Here is a 22,437-nt window from a genome sequence, read left to right on the forward strand (position 1 = left end):
AACAGTAGGGGGTCGAGCGACATATGGAGAGAGTTCTCCAGTACTGACATTGTTCTGAGATTTAAAATTGCTCCTTGCTTCAGCTTCAGAGCCACAGATTAGCTTTGTGTTTTTGCTTGCGAGCAAGGTCTGCTATCGGGTTGCTACGGTCACTGTGTTTTTATTCGTGTGTGGGAAGAGTTCTAGCGTTGTTGTGCATTTCCATTTTGAATGGATAAATTTATCAAAACTGGATATTTTAAAACTATCTCAAAACATGTGGAACATGACGACAATGAAGATGATGTTGATCCAAGTTCTGACGTTCAAAAGTTAGGCAAAACAAGTGAATGTACTAATGTGAAAATAATAACTGATCTTGGGGTAGATAATCCTAGGCAACCACTTTTGCAAAACTATCCAAATACTACGTTCGGAAAGCGGAAGCGATTATTTCAAAAATACTGGTTTGCATCTGCGCCGTGGCTAGAATATAGTGTGGAACTTGATGCATGCTTTTGTTTTCCATGCCGTAAATTTGGCACAGATTCAGGATATGCAGAATCAAGTTTCAGGAAAATAGGGATTCGCAACTGGAAGAAACCATGTGAAAAAATTAAGGAAAACGGAGGAACGTCCTATCATCTAAAATGCATGGAACTGTGGGAGAATTTCAAAGTAAGTACCAATCAGTTTTGTAAAACAATTATATGTGTGTGTGTGTGTGTGTGTTCGTAGTTTAACTTAAATAATGAAATATGTATATGTCCGTATATCGAGTGTTCAAATTGAAAAAATGCTGAGGAGAAAAGTCATATCAGTTTCCCTTTTCAAATTTTGAGATTTGTACCTAAAACATACGGACTGATGGTACAAAGTAAATAACACAAATTTTCCAATTAATGTACAAGAGTTCAGGAATCACTGATCTCGTCTCAGTGGACTTTTAATTCATATCAGAATTATTTTTCTTAGAGGAAGGCAAATTAATCTGGAAATATTTTCTCATCAAATACATATTGTAATTTGCAAACCAACAACAGTATTAATTTTAATGTAAAATTCAGTACAGAAACTGACAATTTATATGCTGATATTAATGTAATATTTACTTGAAGTTGAAAGAAATGATTACGTCAAATTCTTAGCAATAGCAAAATATGATCGAGAATATTTAAGAGGAAAATTCTTTACCTGGTCAGGAGTTAAATTAAAAATTTCAATTTGAACACTGGATGTACTTTGATTTTCGTTTCCTGATTTTACATTACTTTACTGACACTTCTGGCTAATGTCAAAGATATGCAACGGTGATACAAGAAATTAATGCATGGACAGTAACAAAAAAAGCGCCTGCCTCTCCAGGCGAGGACATCGCGTAGCGGTAATGTCGTCACCATATAATTAAGAGGTCCTGGCCTGGGTTCGATATCTAGTGGACGCACATAGTGGTTTGAATCCAACTTTAAACTGTACGTCCAGTCCCGATTGGCCTATCTGTGCATGAAGAGGACTTAATACAAAAACTCACGGACTCGAACTTAGATCAATTTGGGACAAAATCGTAATTCGGTAGCTAACGTGCTCAGCCACTGAGGCGGCTAGAATTCAATAGGTTTTCATTTTGGCTATTTTACCTTTTTTCCTACCTCGTAGGTTAATTTTTACAAGTCGATGTGGATGGATGAATGATGGACGGATGGAAAGGTGATGGGAGCATAGACAAACAGAATGAGTCACCAATGGCTGGTGGAGGTTTGAACATGGGATCTCTGATTCCGTAGCCCTTTACGCTTACCACTCCGCCACGAACACTGGAATAAATGAAATAAGTAATGCCATTGTTTAGAATGGATGTCGGGGAGAGTGGAAGCCTAGCTAATAACACTGTACACTAATGCATTGTTGGCATTGCCAGCAGATGTTAACGGTCTACCGATACCTCACACAACGGAGAAATAATCTTTACCTATATTTGCATTGTTTTAAAAAATATATATAGGACTGACGAACGAAGGAACAAAGCTAATCTCTATGGTCTAGAGCAGGAATTTCCAAACTTTTTCGTTTCGCCGCGCCATTAGTGTTTCAAGATTTTTCCACGGCGTCCAAATCAGAATGTAGGCATATCTAATACTTGCTTTGATTGATTGATTGATTGAATTGATGTTTTAAGTCCATTTCATGCACAATAAGGCTAATCGGAACTGGACCTACAGTTTAAAGTGGGATCCGAACCACTATGTGCCTGCACCGGGTAACGAACCCGTGACCCCTTTATTACAAGGTGGCAACTCTAACACTACGCCACCGGGGAGGCCCTATCTAACACTTGTAACGCTCTGTTAGTGTGTATAGGTTGCTTTCCTTAAGTTAAGAAATAAACATATATTTCAAATTCAGAAACATTTTTTATGTAAAATGTTCTAAATAAGAACATGTATTTGGAACAATCATATCAATGACTGAATTTTAGTGAAAATATTGGAACATCTCGCGGCGGCCCCGTACGCCTACCAGGGCGCCCCAGGGCGCCGCGACGCACACTTTGGGAACCACTGGTCTAGACATTACAATTTCTGTAAAACTGAGTCCGAGGTTTGAATCCTGAAGGAGATATTATTTTCTTTCACTATTACAATAACTGATCCCATTGTCGTCGTGATCAAAAATAGTTTAAAGTCCATTTTATGCTCAAATAGATTAATTGGAACTGGATTTATAATTTAAATTTGACTCCGACCCATTGTGCAATGTGTCTCCATCGGGACTTGAACCTGGCACTCTTTGGTTACAAGGCAACGTGGTAAACCACACCGAGGAGGTCCGCCGTGGTAAACGTGATGTTATAATAAATATGCAATATAAAGCAAAAACATGAATTTATTCTTGAGAATGTTAAAAAACAACAACAACAAGAAACAGAACATTTGAGTCGCCAATAATATTCTGCATATTACATATCATAATTGTGATGGCGATTTGTGAGTTTTCCTTCATCAATTGCCATTCATGATCGTCAACATTGCGATTAACTAAAAGTAACAGAAAATCGGCACAACATTTAAAAAAATATAATATACGTAGAATAAAAAAAATAGGTGTGAAACTGAAAAAGAAAGGCAATAACAAGTTGATATTTACTACCTATTTTTTGTGCTTTTTGAAGTTGTCATTTTTGGCGCCAATTTACCTGTCTATTTAGCATGCTTTGTGGCTATTATAAACCCGCTCCCTACTGATAACACGAACTCAAGACAGAAATAAACAAAGTGTGAAAACACCTACTTCAGTGTCTTTGTGCATGTTACTTGCACAAATCATCAACGTCGTTTTGCGAGAATGCAGGGTGCAAGTTAAGAGGTGCAAAATTTTCGAAATTGCCGCAAAAAAAGTGGCACGCATCTATTTTTCCTATTCTTCTTCCTTATCCCGTCTCTGTGCAACACTTCTTTTCCCCCTAACTGTTTGTAAATATACCCCCACTTTTTCCAATAGTTCCATGTTTCTTTGCACTACGATTGATTTGAACATAGTTTCTAAGCTAATGTTGCGTAGCTCCTCCTCCTGCAGAACGCGCGTGTCCTGACATAGGAATAAATGTTCTGTCCCATCATCACCATTGCATAATACGCATTTATATATCCCTTCCTCATTTTTTACTGTGTTGTGTCTCCATCCCCCTAGCCTCATCCATGCCAACCCCTTTCTTGCCACCATGCTCACCTTCTTGATGTACGGTACTTGTCCCCATTCCCGCGGTCCCCTTCTTTGGAGTTCGAGCGATCTCTTGGTTTCACATTCCGCTATTATTTCCTTCCTATCTATATCCTCTAATCTTTGTTTCACTAATTGCAATGTCCCCTGGTCGACGTGTTCCCCCTCCCAGATCCATCCCAGTCCAATTTCGTATAGTTTACCTCTGATCTCTTTCGCCCATGTTCCCATTTCCTCCCCTTGTACCTGTTCCATCAGCGCTTGCCCTTTTACCGAGTTCTCCCTTCTCGATATTAATGTCGCCCAGTATTTAACCCTTCTCAACATACCCCATGTTTTCTCCCTTACCAATCCAAGTTCCCGTAGTACGCCGCAGTTTGCAGTGCCCATGCTGATATGCAAAGCCCTCTTGTAAAATGTGCATTGGATTCTGTTTAGTGCATCGCCCCCCTTTGCTCCCCATATCTCCCTCCCGTACCCTATTGACCCTATTAATAATGTACGATACAGTTTTTCCACAAAATGTATATCGTATTTCTCCAATTTCCATACTGTCCGCATTATTTCATTTGTTATTGCCCCAGCCTTTCCTTGTACCGTTTGCATATGTCTTGTCCATGTCCCTACTGAGAACTAATCCCAAGTATTTTATTCTTTTTACCCTTTCTAATTCTTGCCCTCTGAAAGTCCACCTTTCGTCTTTTCCATATACATATCCGTTCTTGAACACCATAATTTTTGTTTTTGTCAGATTTACTTGCAGTTTGGATTCTCTGCTGTATCTTTCCAACCCGTCCAGAGCCCTTTGTAGGCCGCCATTTGTCTCTGAGATCAGAACCACATCATCTGCGAACAAGAGCGCCGGTACCCTTGTCGTCCCGACCTTGGGGGTGTCGGCTTGTTCACCATCTATATATGCCACTATATCATTTATATAGAGAGTGAAGAGCAGGGGTGACAGAACACATCCTTGCTTTACCCCCGCTTCCGATTTTCGTTTCTCTGTCACGGTATCCACTTGACACCGTACACAGAATTCGACTTTTGAATATATTGCCTTTATTGCGTTTATCATCATGGCCGACATTCCCATTTCCCACAGTTTGTCCCAAAGTTTTTCTCTATTTACCGTATCGAATGCCTTTTGGAAGTCGACAAAACAGGTATATAGCTTCCCTCTCTTTTTCTTCAGTTTTTCTTCCATCAATGTTTGGAGTGTAAATATATTGTCCAACGTGGTGCTTTTATCTCTAAATCCGGTTTGTAATGGCGTTATTTTGTCAAATATGTCAGTCCATTTTTTAATTTTCCAGTACAGTATGCTCGTGTAGACTTTACTTAAGACTGAAAGCAACGAGACCCCCCTATAGTTGTTTGGATTGTCCATATCCCCCTTTCCTTTGTAAATGGGACAGATGATAGACTGGCTCCAGCACTCGGGGAATAATCCCCTGTTGTACATACTATTAAACAAACGTGTAGCTACTCCCACCATATTGGGCCTTTGTAGTCCTGTTTTTACCATTTCCCCCAAAATTCCATCCGCCCCTGCAGCCTTCCCGCTTTTCAAGTTTTGTATTGCTCGTCTGACATCAGTCTCTGTTATTTCATTGTCTAGGACAGGAATATGTGTCCCCAGGATTGGTTGGAAAATTCCATTTACGCCATTATTTCCCCCTTCCTCCTCTGGTATTTTGTATAGTTCTGCAAAATATATATCCCATGTTTTTGGCTCTATGGTACTGTTGGTCCCTTTACTTCCCCTTAGCTTCTTTATCACCCCCCATATCGCTCTAGTGTCTTTTGTCTCCATTGCTGCTTCGAGCATCTCCGTATTTTTTACTTTCCAATCCTGCTTCGCCTGTTCTATGATTTGTTTATATTTTCTTCTGAGATCTACATACAGCTGTCTTTTATTTTCACTATTTAATATCCTAAAATCTCTCAGTGCTTTTTGCAAAGTCTTTTTTGTTTCCCTGCATTTTCCGTTGTACCACCCTCTCTTCGTTGGTTGTTTTATTTTGTGCACTCGCATGTGCCTCCCTGCTCTTGTAATAGTGTGCTGCAGCAAGTCTACGGCTCTTTCCACCTCCCCATTTTCCATTTCCCTCTCTATTTGCTCTGCCATCATCAACGTAAGCCCGTCCCCCATGATTTCTCCCATCCTTTCCCTTTCCGCCTCGTTCCATTTAAATTTCGGAATTTTTCTAGTTTGTACCTCTTTTCCCTTTTTCTGTGAACTCTGTTCTCCCATGCTCACCTCATGTGGTTCTGATCTCAGTGACAATATGATTGGGAAGTGGTGCGAATCTATTCTGTCTCCTACATAGAAGTCCCTCAGCTCCCCTATTATTTCCCTCGAACAAATAGCATAATCAATGACACTTTTCCCCGATTGAGCTACAAATGTATATTCCCCCTCCCGATCTCCAAAATATTTCCCATTTAATATCTCTAGGTTCATCGCTTCGCACATTTGTAACAGCTGCCTGCCGTCCGTGTTGATAGTCTTATCCTTGCTTTTTCTTCCCCTCCCCCCTCCCCCTTCCCCTTCCGATATGACTTCTTCGTCTCCAATTCTGGCGTTCATATCTCCTAATATTGTAATGCCTGCTGTTGGGTCTCTATCTGTTATATCCTCTACGCATTTTGTTAAGTCCTCAAAGAATTTTTCTGAGTGAAATTTTGAATTTTTCGGTTGCCTGTAGGCTACTATTATATATAAATGCCAGTTTCCAATATTTATCCTTGACGCTAATAACCCCCTTACACCTGTATCTATCTCTTCCACGTTCTTCCTGATATTATGAGCTAAGTTAATAAGAATCCCTCCCGAGTGTCGCCCCCTCTTCCCCGACCTTTGCGCGCCCTGCAGGAGAGAGTATTTGTCCATCGCTTGCGGCGCTTCGCCTGCTGGCAACCACGTTTCCACCATACATGAAATATCAAACCCTTTCACAAAATTTACAAACGAGGGATTGGAGAGTTTGCCCCTGAGACCCTCAATGTTCCAAAATAGAATGTTTATGACCCCACTTTCAACCCCCTCAAAGTCATTGACCTTACCTCCTCCTCTCCCGTCGTCCTGGTCCTTCTGGATATCTTCCTCTTCCCCCTCTCTGTCGGTCGGGGTTTGGTCGCTCTTCTGCAGCTCCTCAAGTGTCCATGGCCTCCCGTTTATGTACAACGTTTTGTATCTGAGTTGCACTTGACATCCTTCCGACCTTGCTTGGGACATGTACGTTTTTAGCTTCTTCCTGCACTGCCTCGTTTCATAGGAGAAGTCTTCCGCGGTGCTAACGCCGAACTCTCGTAGATCCTTGGCCCTTTGAAGCACAGCACATCTGTCCTTAAAGTGCTCGAATTTGGCTATCAGCAGTCGTGGCTTATCCTTATCTTTCTTTGTCCCCAGCCTGTGCACTCGATGGAAAAATCTTTCACTAACGGTCATGTTCAAACTGTCCTCTATCACCTTTTTTAGCGTCTCCTCAGATTCTTCCCATGTTTCTTTGTCTTTCTCCGGAACATTGTAAAAAACCAGGTTGGAGCGCCTGCTCTGGTTTTCCATTGAGTCTAATCTATCCTCCAACTCATACACCTTGTCGAAGAGCCACTCGTTTTGTCTCCGTGTGTGACGTGTTAGGTGGGCGCTCAATCAAATAGCAAAAAATGGGGAGAAGACGTGCAATTAGGCCGTGGACGCGAATTACTCGTGCCCGACCTAACGGTTACAAATGTAGTTGTTTGAGGTTAAAGGTACGTATTTTGTACGACCGCCTCAGTCTCAAGCGAGAACCAATTTATTCGATACAATGCGGCGCACTAAACAAGTGACTTCTTTGTATCGACGTCAAGGACTTGCCCCTCTCTTTCTCTATTGTAATCACGTAAGCCTTAAATTAAACATAAGCCTTGCCACGACTCCGTCTTCGAACAACCAAGTTCATTTTGTACAATCTTAATCTAAGGTGCAGTTTTGTTATGAGAAACAAACACGTACTACAACAATTAGTTTGTGACGCGAGGCCAATTTTATTATATTAACCTCGCAACGAAGAATGGTTAATATCTTTTCTCATTCAAATAACAAATACATCCTCGTAACTACAACCATTCTTTCTTGACGAATTTGACAAATGTTCAAAAGGTTAGACATTCCCTTGTAACAACATAATAATATTAATTGAACAAATAACACGTGTATATAAACGTACCGCAGGTACAAAAATACCGTTAAAAGTTACAACATCAATTCTTGGCTTATGTCAACACAGCTCTCTCTTTTTTTTCTTTGGCAAAAGTAACCCTCCCGATTCCTTTGATGCTCTTATTCTCTCTCTTTTTTATTAATTACGGCCAGTGCTTGCCTTACGGGAAAAATGGGATGCAACGGAGGTTATGTCACTACCGATCAGAGCAACCGCGGCGACGGGATACGAATAAAGGGAGGAAACGTCGACGAACTTCTCATTTGAGTTTACTTTTTCTGATATTTCGGCGGGTATCACAACTCACGCTAATTTACTGAGCGAGACGTTCATTTGCCGGAAAAAACACTTCACTGTTCACTGAGTTAAACGTTGCAAAAGTACATACCTCAAAAACAGGACCAATTGGGCTGCGTGGCTCATCAGCGGTGGTTACTAGAGAACCGAACTAGACCTTCCGGTAGTACTATCTGCAATCATCCACAGTATCTTGTCCTGTCGTCTCTATGCTTCCTTCTCGTAATTGCCAAATTACGTCTTCTAAACTGTGGGTTCCATTTCCGACACAAGAGAAACGAGGATCAAAACGGCCAATTGTCAAAACTGATCCACATGGTTCCACCTGCAACTCGCCGTAGTTTCTTCAGTAAAAGCCGACTGTAACTTCCACATATCGTTCGTAACTCCAGTGCGAAAACAAGGGGGGTAGCTCCACGACGTGTTTGAGTGAACAAAAGCGTGGTCCCCTTCTACCTCAGATCATCGAAAGCCCAACTGAGGCATGTACAGCGATACGAGTTCCTCATCGCTCACACAAGTCGAGGTCGTGACTTCCTGTCTTTCGTGCAACTAGCGAACTGCTTTTCCTTTCGATCGTGATCACACAAAAAAAGGAATTACCTCTGAGGGCCTCTAGCGGTCAATTGACCAACTAGCCGCCAAATAACAAACTGACGCACAGGCGTACCGAAGAATGAGGGAAATGTGGAGGCTTTTTCCCGCAATAAAATTTACGTAATACTTATTATTACAGTTTGCGGGGAAAAAACGTCACAAACTCCCCCGTCTAGCACAAAAGGAATCTCCACACGCAAGGCACTAAATCAATCAAGATAGAATAAGCACTCGTAGCACCATAAATATAATGAAACCCATTAACAAATACGTAGATATAAATAGATGAGAGCATTTCATGACTTCTTTTTTTTGTTAGAGAACTCGATGAACATTTAAAATAGATAAGCCACATACACACAAAGTCATGTTGAATATTAAACAACCTGAAAAATATTTTGTCCAAGAAACCTGTTACCTTGTATAAGTCAATAGCCAATAACAATATAAATATACATGAAACATCCCATAAAATTGAAACATAACAAATATGAATAATTAATAATTACATTTAAGGAGATGTTAAAAGATGGACATGAATGAAGCGATTGCAATCTGAAATGAAATGAACAAGAAAATATGAAAACACTTAACGATTATAAATATGAAAAATACATAACATTACTTTCCAAATATTACCCGTATACACTTATAAATAGTCTATAATATTCCTTGGTTGATGTGTATGGATTATACTGCACTGAATAAGATAATAGCATACTGGGTTGCGTTGCACTTAACTTTGTTTATTTTTTTTTTTTGGAGGGGGGGACTAACAATTTGAGGAAAGCACTGGGGATGGTACACTAGTATGTAGAAGTATTCCAGAGAACACGTAAGATCACTATTTTTTTTTTGTTTTGACGTAGGGGATAGGGTGGCTATTCCTGTAGATGCCTCATTCCAGAATTCCGAGATGGTACGTAAATTTGTAGGTTCCCTCGTAAATCATGAAAATAAAGAAAAACCGCAAATTAGAAGGAAAAATAGAAGAAAAATAGGAAAGAAAGGAGGAAACATAAAAGAAAGGGAATACAAAAGGAAATAAGAGCACCAATTACAATTTGTTTTTGTTTAAAACAGCCAAATATAGACATTTCCTCAAGAATATACTACAAGTGAGATCAAAGTTACCAAATGAATTCAATATGAGGTGAGCAATTGATAATCCATCTTGAAAGAAGCATGTTTTAACAAATGGTTATAAGTTAAACAATGTTCCAACAATAAACATAAGGGAACACATTTACATAATGAAAGACACACATTATCAAAAATCCATAATAAAACCCTTAATATTCTAATATACACAAACAATACTAATACAACCCAACATTCTTATTGCTAAATGGACCTGTCACTGTTTATAACTCATGGGTCCCGAGGATTGTAGTTGTTCGGAGAGGGACGACGTCGGCAGTGCTGTGAGGAGTGTCCAGTTCGCCGGCAAAAATTGCAGTACAGCGCTGAAAAATGACGCTGTGGACGATTATAAGTCTGTCCCCGTGACGATTGCAATAGTGAAGCAACGTAGGTATCGGACAAATCTACATCAGGGGAAGGTTCATCCCTAATAAAATAAGGCTTGATATGTGCAATGTGCACTTTACGAAGAAAGACCTCCGTTTCAGGATCCACCAGAAGAACTGTTACCGGACCCAAAAGCTTGAAAATTTTGGCTGGACCTGCCCAACGTTCTTGAAGTTTAGCGGTGACTTTCTGAAAGGCATTGCTCTGTGGGAATGTTTTGTAAAGAACCATATCCCCTACCCTGAAGGAAGAGGGTTGCCTTTTGGGGTCATATCTGGCTCTCCGCGTAGCCCAAGCCTTTTGTAAATGGTGAAAAGCCTGAGACCAACATTTAGCACGGTCAGCAGAAGGAGGACCGGCCAATTCTGAGTCGGATTGAAATTCCCAAAAAAAATTCATGGGCCCATCGATGTCCCGTCCAAACAATATTTGTGATGGAGAAGTTTGAATGCTATCATGTACTGCTGTATTAAAGGCAAAGGAAATAGCATTTAAGTGTACATCCCATTTGGTGTGGTCATCGGAATGATACGCTATTAAGGAGGCCTTTAAGTTACGAATAAATCGTTCAGCCAATGAGGGGTTTGGGTAGTAGGAGCTAGTATAAATATGTTTCACCCGAGATTCAAACAAAAAGGAATTAAAGTGACGGGATCGAAAATAAGAAGCATTATCCGACACCAGTTCGCAAGGAGCCCCAAACGCGAGAAACAAGGAGCGAAGCTTTTCCACTATCTGATTTGATGTAGGTCCCCGAAGAGGATAAAGAGAAACCCATTTTGAAAAGGCATCCACCACTACTAGAATATAAGAATGACCCTTTGACGAACGCACAAGAGGACCCACAAGATCAATATATAAGCGTCGCCAAGGATGTTTTATGATCTCAGATGACAAGAACCCCGGAGGTTTCCGTATGGCCAATTTGGCCTTTTGACAAGTATCACAAGACTTGACATAGGCTTTAATATCTTGAACACAGGATGGCCACCAGAAGACTGACATTATTTTCTTAGTACATTTTTGAATACCCAAATGTGAACCTCCCATAGGCGTGTCGTGATAATAGCGACAAATCAGATGTTGAAGAGTGTGAGGTACAACAACTAAGGAAGCTGTAGAGCGTGGAGGTTGCCAAACAAGTAAGTCATGATACAGAGCATAATGTTTATATTTTTGACCTGCACGTAATTGTTCTACTATCGGTTGTAAACTTGAATCTTTTTGTTGGAGATCAAAAATATCGGATTTACTAAAGGGGATAATTTGGAATTTAGGTGCCGCACAAGCGAGAGAGGTAACGGGTAAGGAAGAAACCTGGAATTCCTCAGGTGAGTACATCCGAGACAAACAATCGGCAACAGGATTTAGTCGAGAGGCGATATGTTCGACTGAATACGAAAATCGCGACAGGTACAGCAACCATCGCCCAAATTTGCCATATTGCTCAGGGTGTCGTAGAAGCCAGGAAAGAGCCTGATTATCGGTCTGAAGAGTAAAATGCTTCTCTGTTAAATAAGTCTCGAACTTTTTGAATCCATAAACGATCGCGCAACATTCGGCCTCGTATATGGATTGTCGACGTTCCATATCGGTCCGCTTACGGGAAGCAAACGCAATAGGGCGTAAAGACCCATCAGGCATACGTTGATTAAGAGTAGCCCCCAATGCCAAACCCGAAGCGTCACATTGAAGGACAAATTCCTTAGAAAAATCCGGTAAAGCTAAAACCGTATGTTCAAGAAAAACCTGCTTGAGGTGATCAAATTGTTGTTGGTCACTCTCGGACCATGTGAAGGCTATGCCCTTTTTCTTTTTATCTGTAAGAAAAGAAGTCAACTCTGAATATGATGGAATGAAGCGGGAATAATATCCCAATAATCCAAGAAGACGCTGGACAGCTTTAAGGTTCCTAGGAGGGGGTATGTCCTGAATCGCGGAGATGCGATCGGGATCTAAGACAAGCTGTCCCTCACGTAAAATGTATCCTAAGTATTTGACTTCCCTTTGCATCCATTTGGACTTAATGGGATTAACAGTTAATCCAGCTCTTCGGAATGCTTGAAGAACCAATTGTAGATGTTGCAGGTGAGTTTCCTCATCCGGACTAAAGATCAAGACGTCATCGGCATATGTAACCAGGAATTTAAATTTATATGGACCCAAAATTTTATCTAAAGCACGCGTCAAAAGTTGAGTACCCAGATTGATACCAAAAGGAACCCTGGTATACCGGTATTGACCGAAAGAGGTGACAAACGCCGTTAAGTCTTTACTGGGCTCATCCAGCCGTATCTGATGGAAACTCTGACAGAGATCCAAGCAAGAAAATACCCGAGCCGATTGTAAATGTTGAAATATCAAATCAATACGGCTTTGTGGAAAGTTGTCATAGGCGATCAATCTATTTAGATGCTTGTAACTACAAACCAGGCGATGTCCACCATCCTTCTTATCAACAAGGAAACAAGGGGATGCGTAAGGAGAGGCGCACGCTTCTATGATGTTCTGATCCATCAATTCCTGAATTTGTTGACGTAAAATGGCCGTTTGTGTAGGGTTTAATTGAAAGGGCTTAGAACGAAAGGGAACGTTAGTAATTAAAGGAATAGACACAGGTTCCAGTGTACAACTGCCAACTCGTTCTGTAACTACATCATCATATTCGCGTAATAAACTTGTTATATTAGAGGGAACCTCCATTAAATGAGGGCTATCGTCTTCCGGAGACCGTGTCTGGTGTTGCGCGGTGGGAGGTACGGACGAGGCAAAAGGGATGTGATCAGTGGAATAGGGAAAAGAAACAAGTAAATGTTCAAAAGAAATAGTACCCTTGGAATGAGAAAAAAAATCTGAACCAAGGATAACGGGAAGGGGTAAATTTTCTGAGATCCAAAATTTCCATTTCCAGGACAAACCCTGTAACTTCAAGGTCAATACAACACTTGTGTCAAGGCGTATAGCCTGACTATTTACAGTTTGTAACGTACGAGTAGTGTCTGTACGAACGGGAGGTCTGGGGCGTAAGCTAGCCAAAAATCCCCTCGCAATCAAGGACACGGAACTTCCCGAATCGAGAAGGATACGACTCGGTATAGAATTCAAGGTGGCATTAATAATCGGTACAGCTGTCTCAATAATAGTCAAGGGGTGTTCAATATGCGTTAAGGTGGTAGCCGCTGGTACCGAAACGTGTTGAGTGCCCAAATGTGAACACATAGGAGTCGGTAAATTCACACTAGTCCGTGGCCCCACATGAGAAGGAAACACGTCCGACGTATCCAAGGTTTCCAGAGGAGGGGTAGGAGAAGGAAATGCAGATCTAGTCGGTAGTGGATGTTCTACAGGAACAAGTAATGGGGTTGGAGGTGAGGCACCCAAGTGTGGGGTGTATTCCTCGGCTTGTTGCTCTACACGACGTAATTCCATGGGCCATATTTCTCTAGATAAATTTATGAAATTGACCATAGAAGTGGGCCGATTAAAACCCATTAAAAGTAGACGGGTGGCATCTTGTAAATTCAACAGGACCGATTCCAAAAGACTAGATTCGGACCAATCAATGGGTAATATGTGAAAGGCGTCGAAAATGTCATGCAAATAGCTAGAAAGGAATTCATCGGTTTTCTGAGGACGCATTAGATATTTGTTCAATAAGATCTGCAATTTTGAAAAGGGAACCAAACGATACCAAATAACTCGTGTAAACGTTGGCCAAGGAAATTTCTCAATAAGGGAGGAGTACCAAACCTCCCGAAGTAATCCCATAGTGGATGAAAACGCCATTAACAATAAGGATTCTAAATCCAAAAGATTAAGTTTAAAGGTTTTATGTATAGTTAGCAAAAAAAGAAACAATTGGTCGGGGTCTGAACCATCAATATGCGGTAAAGCTTGGAAGAGTTCTGTTGCTGCGGTATATCTAATATGGTTTGTAACCTGTGAATAGTCGGGAGGTAAAAAAAGTTCTCTAGGTGTATGAAGTTGCGGGGTCTGCTGAAAAGGGGAAGGTTGTATAGACACTGGCGGAAATGGGAAGGTCGACGAGCCGTACACACGGTCAGGAAGAGGGGTTGACATTATTGAAACCTCTCGAAAAATCTGTTCCAAATACAAAAGAGTAAATAACCAAAAGAAAAGATTAAATGGGACTATCCCATACGAGATAACCATACGGAACTGCAACATAAGGAAAATATAGATATAAAAAAAATATAATCGACTGCAGACCTTTTGTAAAACCAGCTAGCCGCCAATATTACAAAACTAGACGATCAGAAAAGGGGAAAAGGTTCCAGTGGGGGGGTGGGAAAATCTGCTGTGTTACTAACCAAATTGCAAAATGAGGGAAAATTTTTTTTCCAAAATTTAAGGCTAATAAATTCTTCCTTTTGCAAAAAAATAAATAATATAGATAAGGTACAACCAAACGTCCCAGAAAGGGGAGAAAGAAAAAGATTCTAATGGGAGGGGGAAAAAAAATTTTTATTAAAAAAAGAAGTGAATCCAAGCTTTTCTTACTTTTCTTTCTTTTAAGACGTAAAGCGGAAAAGGTAAGTCTGGAAAACCAGATCTGCTACCAAAACTTTGTAACGTATTAGGTGGGCGCTCAATCAAATAGCAAAAAATGGGGAGAAGACGTGCAATTAGGCCGTGGACGCGAATTACTCGTGCCCGACCTAACGGTTACAAATGTAGTTGTTTGAGGTTAAAGGTACGTATTTTGTACGACCGCCTCAGTCTCAAGCGAGAACCAATTTATTCGATACAATGCGGCGCACTAAACAAGTGACTTCTTCGTATCGACGTCAAGGACTTGCCCCTCTCTTTCTCTATTGTAATCACGTAAGCCTTAAATTAAACATAAGCCTTGCCACGACTCCGTCTTCGAACAACCAAGTTCATTTTGTACAATCTTAATCTAAGGTGCAGTTTTGTTATGAGAAACAAACACGTACTACAACAATTAGTTTGTGACGCGAGGCCAATTTTATTATATTAACCTCGCAACGAAGAATGGTTAATATCTTTTCTCATTCAAATAACAAATACATCCTCGTAACTACAACCATTCTTTCTTGACGAATTTGACAAATGTTCAAAAGGTTAGACATTCCCTTGTAACAACATAATAATATTAATTGAACAAATAACACGTGTATATAAACGTACCGCAGGTACAAAAATACCGTTAAAAGTTACATCAATTCTTGGCTTATGTCAACACAGCTCTCTCTCTCTTTTTTTTCTTTGGCAAAAGTAACCCTCCCGATTCCTTTGATGCTCTTATTCTCTCTCTTTTTTATTAATTACGGCCAGTGCTTGCCTTACGGGAAAAATGGGATGCAACGGAGGTTATGTCACTACCGATCAGAGCAACCGCGGCGACGGGATACGAATAAAGGGAGGAAACGTCGACGAACTTCTCATTTGAGTTTACTTTTTCTGATATTTCGGCGGGTACCACAACTCACGCTAATTTACTGAGCGAGACGTCCATTTGCCGGAAAAAACACTTCACTGTTCACTGAGTTAAACGTTGCAAAAGTACATACCTCAAAAACAGGACCAATTGGGCTGCGTGGCTCATCAGCGGTGGTTACTAGAGAACCGAACTAGACCTTCCGGTAGTACTATCTGCAATCATCCACAGTATCTTGTCCTGTCGTCTCTATGCTTCCTTCTCGTAATTGCCAAATTACGTCTTCCAAACTTCCTTCTCGTAATTGCCAAATTACGTCTTCTAAACTGTGGGTTCCATTTCCGACACAAGAGAAACGAGGATCAAAACGGCCAATTGTCAAAACTGATCCACATGGTTCCACCTGCAACTCGCCGTAGTTTCTTCAGTAAAAGCCGACTGTAACTTCCACATATCGTTCGTAACTCCAGTGCGAAAACAAGGGGGGTAGCTCCACGACGTGTTTGAGTGAACAAAAGCGTGGTCCCCTTCTACCTCAGATCATCGAAAGCCCAACTGAGGCATGTACAGCGATACGAGTTCCTCATCGCTCACACAAGTCGAGGTCGTGACTTCCTGTCTTTCGTGCAACTAGCGAACTGCTTTTCCTTTCGATCGTGATCACACAAAAAAAGGAATTACCTCTGAGGGCCTCTAGCGGTCAATTGACCAACTAGCCGCCAAATAACAAACTGACGCACAGGCGTACCGAAGAATGAGGGAAATGTGGAGGCTTTTTCCCGCAATAAAATTTACGTAATACTTATTATTACAGTTTGCGGGGAAAAAACGTCACAAGTGCCACTGCCAATGATCCTTCCAGTTCTCTGTTCTTCTGTATGAGACTTTGCACACTTTCACTGAGTTTTTTTATTTCTAGCTTCAGGTTCTCCTGTCCTGCCTGCACTAAATTATATATCTCTTCCAGCGTTCTTTCTGGCCCTGGGTTAGATTCCACCCCTGCACGCAAGAGTAACACTAGCACCACTATTCCATAAGTAAAATATACATTCACTTGGGGTTCCTTTCCATTTGGCCGTCTCTTCTCTTTCTTTCCCCCTCGAAGCCGCCCAGGCCGATCCGCACTCTCCAAGTGACGATGTCCACCCCCATCTCGGAAACCTGGCACCGTCGCGCACGAGCTCGTCAACCACCCAGGGAGTCGTAACGTACCCAATTTTCGTTACACGGTACGTTCCATTTTGTAGGAGGAAGAGTATGGTTCAACTGCTGGTACCCATGTAACGTAACGAAATGCAATATGTTATAGATTGACGTTACAAGGAACGTAACAAAATGTATTATGGTAGATATTAACGTTATAAAGGAACGTAACGAAATGAGCACATTGGAACATAACGTAATATGCAATATGGTATATACTACCGTTACAAGTTACAAGGAACGTAGTAACGAAATGCAATATGGTATATACTAGCGTTACAAAAACGTAACGAAATGCAACATGGTAGTAAATAACGGTATACATAGGAACGTAATGAATGCAATCCTCCGTAACGGAATGAAGTGAAAGGCAATATGGTTAACTAACGTTACATAGGAATGTAGCAAAATGTAAACCACTGTAGCGGAACGGAACAAAATGCAGTTGGGTACATACCATCTGCATAAGGAACGTAAATAAATTCAGTATGGTAGATGTTAACGTTACAAGGAAAGAACAATTCACAAATGTTAGCTAGTAACGTTATAGGCGCGTGACGAATATAATCTATTTAACATCACGGAAGAAAAAGGAATAGCCAAAATCTCTTACCTTTCATTGGAACATTGCGAAAAATAACTCAGTATATCGTATGGGATTAATGTGAAATAGCCGTTAAAAATATGGTTGTTTGTAAAAAAATGAATTTCAACCAGGGTTGTTAAAGGGTCAGGAATTTTAAATCAATTCAATTCCGGTTCAGCAGGGAATATTAGCAAGCATAAATGGATCTGGACTGTAAAGAGCCTTTTTATGTATTTAAATTCGTTCCAGGGACCTTTTCTCCTGATCAATTGAAATACGGCACAGGGACCTTCTTTCCGGATCAATTTCAAGACGGTCTAAGTTCCATATTGAAATGAAAGAATACGCAACTTGGACCGAATTAAAACTGTGCGATAAAAAAGGTTCCGGTCTTGTTGCGGAACCCAATAGAACCCATTAGAATTTATGGGTTCGTGGACGTTTAACAACCCTGATTTGATATTAAATTACATTTTTGGCTCGAAACTGAATAAAGCTTCCAACTAGTGTAGAAATGAGTAGCAATAGGCGTGCGCACGGGGTGCAAGGGGAGGGGTAAAATGCCCCCCTCGTCATGGACATCAGAGAAATATGCCATATGCAATTGCATATTAACCCGATAATAGTGTTGCCCCCTCAAGAAACACCACTTGAATTCGAAATTATCGCATTCCTGCATCCCCATTATAATAATTAATGTAAATTACTATGACAAATCAAATTATACGTGTGAAATATATACTTTTAGCTGACATTCGTTTTCTAAAGGGGAGAGGTGGCCATCCTCGCCCCCCTTCCAGATTTCCATGCCCCTATATTATTATACTTTAATCCAGAAATTTAGGGTAGAGGAATCATATCGCCGGTTATTAAACGATATTATGCTCTTGAAGAAAATGAAGTATTTTGAAGCCGATGAAAGTTCACAAAGGAACAACGGCGGAAGAAGGTGCAGTGGCACAACCACAGGGGGCAGGGGAGATTAGCCCTCAAACTTGTACAGAAATCAATTCTAGGAGGTAAGGAAGGCAAACATTGGACTATAGAAAGAAAGGTTGCAGAATCTAAGAGTAGCAAGACAAAAGGATACTCAAGATGGATTTAGTTTTCACGTCTTTCGTGCACTATTTCTTCCAGACGGCAAGAGCACCTGCAAGGGGGCACAGAGGGGCAATTGCCCCCTCTCGATTTCTATCTTTATACCAATTTTAAAAAAAGTTATATAAACTTGGACAGTTGCTGCTGATTACGGTGTAAGTTTTGTCCGTGTAAGGTAATAAATAGATTTATTATTAATTTTTGAAGCCGCACCGTTCATTTATAAACACACTGTATATGAGTCATTGTGAATTCGAGTCAATTTAAACATTTTGTGTTGTTGCGAGATTATCTATTAGGATAAAATTTGGACATAAACAATCTAAGTAGAAAAAGTGCATCTTGTATATCAAAATTGCCATGTCCATCTGATCTCCGAAAGTAGTGTTTAGCACGTCATTTTTCAAGTACATGATTGATTGATTTGGTGTTTTGAGTCCACTTTATGCACAGTAAGGCCAATCGGGACTGAACCTTCAGTTTGAAGTGGAATCCGAACCACTTGTGCCTCCACCGGGTATCGAACCCGGGACCCCTTGATTACTAGGCGACGACGCAACCACTGCGCCATCGGGGAGGCCATTTCAAGTATAGTCCATGATTGTATCTAGTATATGAATGAGATTTGTCCCTCCTCTCAAACAATTCGTGGCTTGTCCCCACCGAACGAAGTGTGTCACTTATAAATTAAGTTTCCGAAAGCAGGCATTATGCATGAACAGAACAAAAAATACTCCTGAGAAATTACAAAAATTATAAGCCAGTTCGTGACCGGGAGTTATTGACGGTCTCCCCCCCCCCCAACCTATCCACTTTAGGTCCCGGGTTCGAGTCCTGGTCTGTAAATATCTTTTTTAGGTGTCTCTTCATCAATTTCATCTATTTATCATCCATCTTCATAGTTTCGATTAATTATAAAAGTGACAAAAGCAAAGCTAAATAAGAACAAATAAAAATAATTGCAAAATGACTACAATGTCAGAACTACATTTGAAAAATAAAATGCGAGCAGAAGATTCATTTTCAAACAGGTATTTGGGTAGAATTGTGTAGACAGACAGCATGCTCCCGAAAGTTGCCAATCCACGTGTAGCATGACCTTCGATACTGGGGTTGCGCTTTTTCAGGAAAGTTTTCTCGACCCTCCTCAGGCGTCTTATCAAGAATGCCTCGGTGTTCGCAGCATTGCCAACTTATTTTCCGTCGGAAAAAGTATTTTTCCTCCTATTTAATCTGCGGTTGGCTCTACAATACATACAACAACTGAATTACGGCGAAGTAGGTTAGAAACCCTGCGTGCTCAACAGCAGCTTCGATAAGGCACCTGATTGTTTCGAGCTGAACCAGGAAATGGGCGATCTTTATTCCCCAAGGCCATTCCGTAAAACTAATGCCACAAGAAGTTTTCTGTGTGGATTTGAGAGCATGAAATTGTAGGTTGTTGATAGTACTAGAAGACGTCAAGTGGATTTTTTTTCTGTTTCGTTATTTTATATAGCTTTGCTACCTATATAGTTTGAATAACTAATCAATCATTTGATGAGTAGACAAACACGAAGAAGCCGATCCCGTGGCAAATTAGTTAGCGTAATACACTGCGAAGTCTAATGTCGGATTAGAAAATATGTATTTGTCATTTGTCTTTATACCACTTCCATCACCTATCACATCCTTTATCATCGCGATTAACCGAAAGTGGTAGACGCGAAATAAAAATAGAACCTTTGCATGAATGTCCGAAAAAAAGGCAAGGGCACGAACCACCTGGAAAAGGAAAGTCAACCAAAAATTATATATATCGCGCAATTGCATTTTAGCTATAATAATATATGTTAATTATTGCATGAACATGCTTGAGGGGAGGGTGGGGGAACACAATTTTTATCCCGAAATTTTGGAATTTTGAGAGTTAGCCCCCTCCCCCTCGCCACATATTTGCAAAAATTTCATATAGTCTGAATCTCTGGTTCATTCCGCGTACAACGGTATATCACTCATCTCTCTAGGACAATTAGCTTCCGATCTACACTTATTTAATTGAAACTCTGCATTTTGCTCAAAATCGGCTCGGTACCCAGAGGCTTACTTGTGAAAAAGGTCTTGGGCGTCAAAAGGTTAAAACAAGACAAACTTTCATTCTAACCTCAGTCAATTGTGGGAGCTGCTTAGAAGTAGTAGTGTTGCTGGTATGGTGGACTTCGGTTCTTACTTTTGCTTTTAACAGAGAGATACATTTTGAATAATAGTGAAATCAAAGTAATCGATTATTTTACCGAATGACAAAGTTATAATGGAATTGTGTTATCTCCATTACAGAACAACTACCTAATCTCATTCAATTCCAGTGTTCTATCTGGTAGATAGATATATCAACCTTTGCAATGATGTAAACTTTCAGTGCAATGGCGACAAAAGTCCAAGAACTATAATGTCAAACTTTAAAGGTTTCCTGACAAAAAAAAAAGGGACAGATCATTTACATTCTCAATGGACATGTTGAAAAAAAGACTAATATTCATTTTTTTAAATTTCTTTTTTTAGCGTAGGTAAAAGGAAGTCACTTGAATAAAGTGGGAATATAATCAAAATGTCCATCAGGTATTCATTGATTTCAAAAAAGCATATGATTCGGTCAAAAGAGATAAATTATATAATATATTAGTCGAATTTGGAATACCTAAGAAGCTTGTTAATATGATACAAGTATGCACCAGTGAAACAGAAAGTAAAATTCGTGTGGGTATTTATGTGTCTGACAAATTTACAATTCATGATGGGTTAAAACAAGGAGATGCATTATATCCATTGCTCTTTAATTTTGCCTTAGAATATGCTGTCAGGAAGGTAACAGAAACTAACGAAGGACTAAAATTAAATGGTGTGACTCAGTTGTTAGCATATGCAGATGATGTAGACTTATTAGGGGATGATATAAATACAATTAAGAATAATGCTAAAATACTTTTCAAAACTGCTAAAGACATAGGTTTGGAAGTTAACAAAGAGAAAACTAAATATATGCTTACAGGCCGAAACCAAGTGTTAGGTAATAATCAAAATATAATTATTGATAACAACTCGTTTGAACCAGTTTCCAAATTCAAATACTTAGGAGTAATATTAACCAATGAAAATTATATTAAAGAGGAAATAAAGAGTAGGCTTAATTCAGGAAATGCAAGTTACTTCTCTCTTCATAAACTTTTGTCTTCTAGTTTAATAACTAAGAAACTAAAAGTTAAAATATACAAAACAGTAATTTTGTATGTAGTGCTCGTATTAAATGGTCCCTTACATTGAAAGAGGAACATAAATTGAGAGTATTTGAAAATAAGGTTCTTAGGAAAATATTTGGACCTAAAAGGGATGAGGAGACAGGTGAGTGGAGAAGGTTACATAATTTAGAACTACATAATTTGTATTCATGTCCAGATGTTATTAGAATAATTAAATCAAGAAGACTTAGGTGGGCAGGCCATGTGGCACGAATGGGAGAGGAAAGAGGAGTTTACAGGATTCTTGTTGGGAAACCTGATGGTAGGAGACCTGTAGGAAGGCCAAGACGAAGATGGAGGGACAACGTTGACATGGACCTAAAGGAAATCGGTAGGGATGGAAAAGAGTATATAGATCTTGCTCAATATAGGGACAGATGGAAGGCCTGTGTTGCTGCAGCCATGAATCTTCGGGTTTAAGAAAGCTAGAGAGTTAGTTAGTTAGTTTAAAAGGAAGTAGCTATAAATGAGTAAATAAAAAATATTACGTGGCAGAGTGGTTAGCACAGCGCACTACGACGCCAG

The 22,437-nt window shown here is 40.1% G+C and overlaps 1 protein-coding gene across 1 annotated transcript in view; it reads left to right on the forward strand.

Annotated features, from left to right (window-relative positions):
* The first annotated feature begins 594 nt into the window (after window positions 1-594).
* LOC145987746 (uncharacterized) overlaps window positions 595-22,437 on the forward strand; it is a 140,126-nt gene continuing 118,283 nt past the window's right edge. Inside the window, exon 1 of the mRNA XM_083122409.1 lies at window positions 595-657. The gene's annotated coding sequence lies outside the window, so the exon portion shown is untranslated. The remainder of the gene's footprint in view (window positions 658-22,437) is intronic.

The sequence above is a fragment of the Lepisma saccharinum genome, chromosome 5 (genome assembly GCF_977018435.1).
Source record: "Lepisma saccharinum chromosome 5, izLepSacc3.1, whole genome shotgun sequence".
NCBI classification, from domain to species: Eukaryota; Metazoa; Arthropoda; class Insecta; order Zygentoma; family Lepismatidae; genus Lepisma; species Lepisma saccharinum.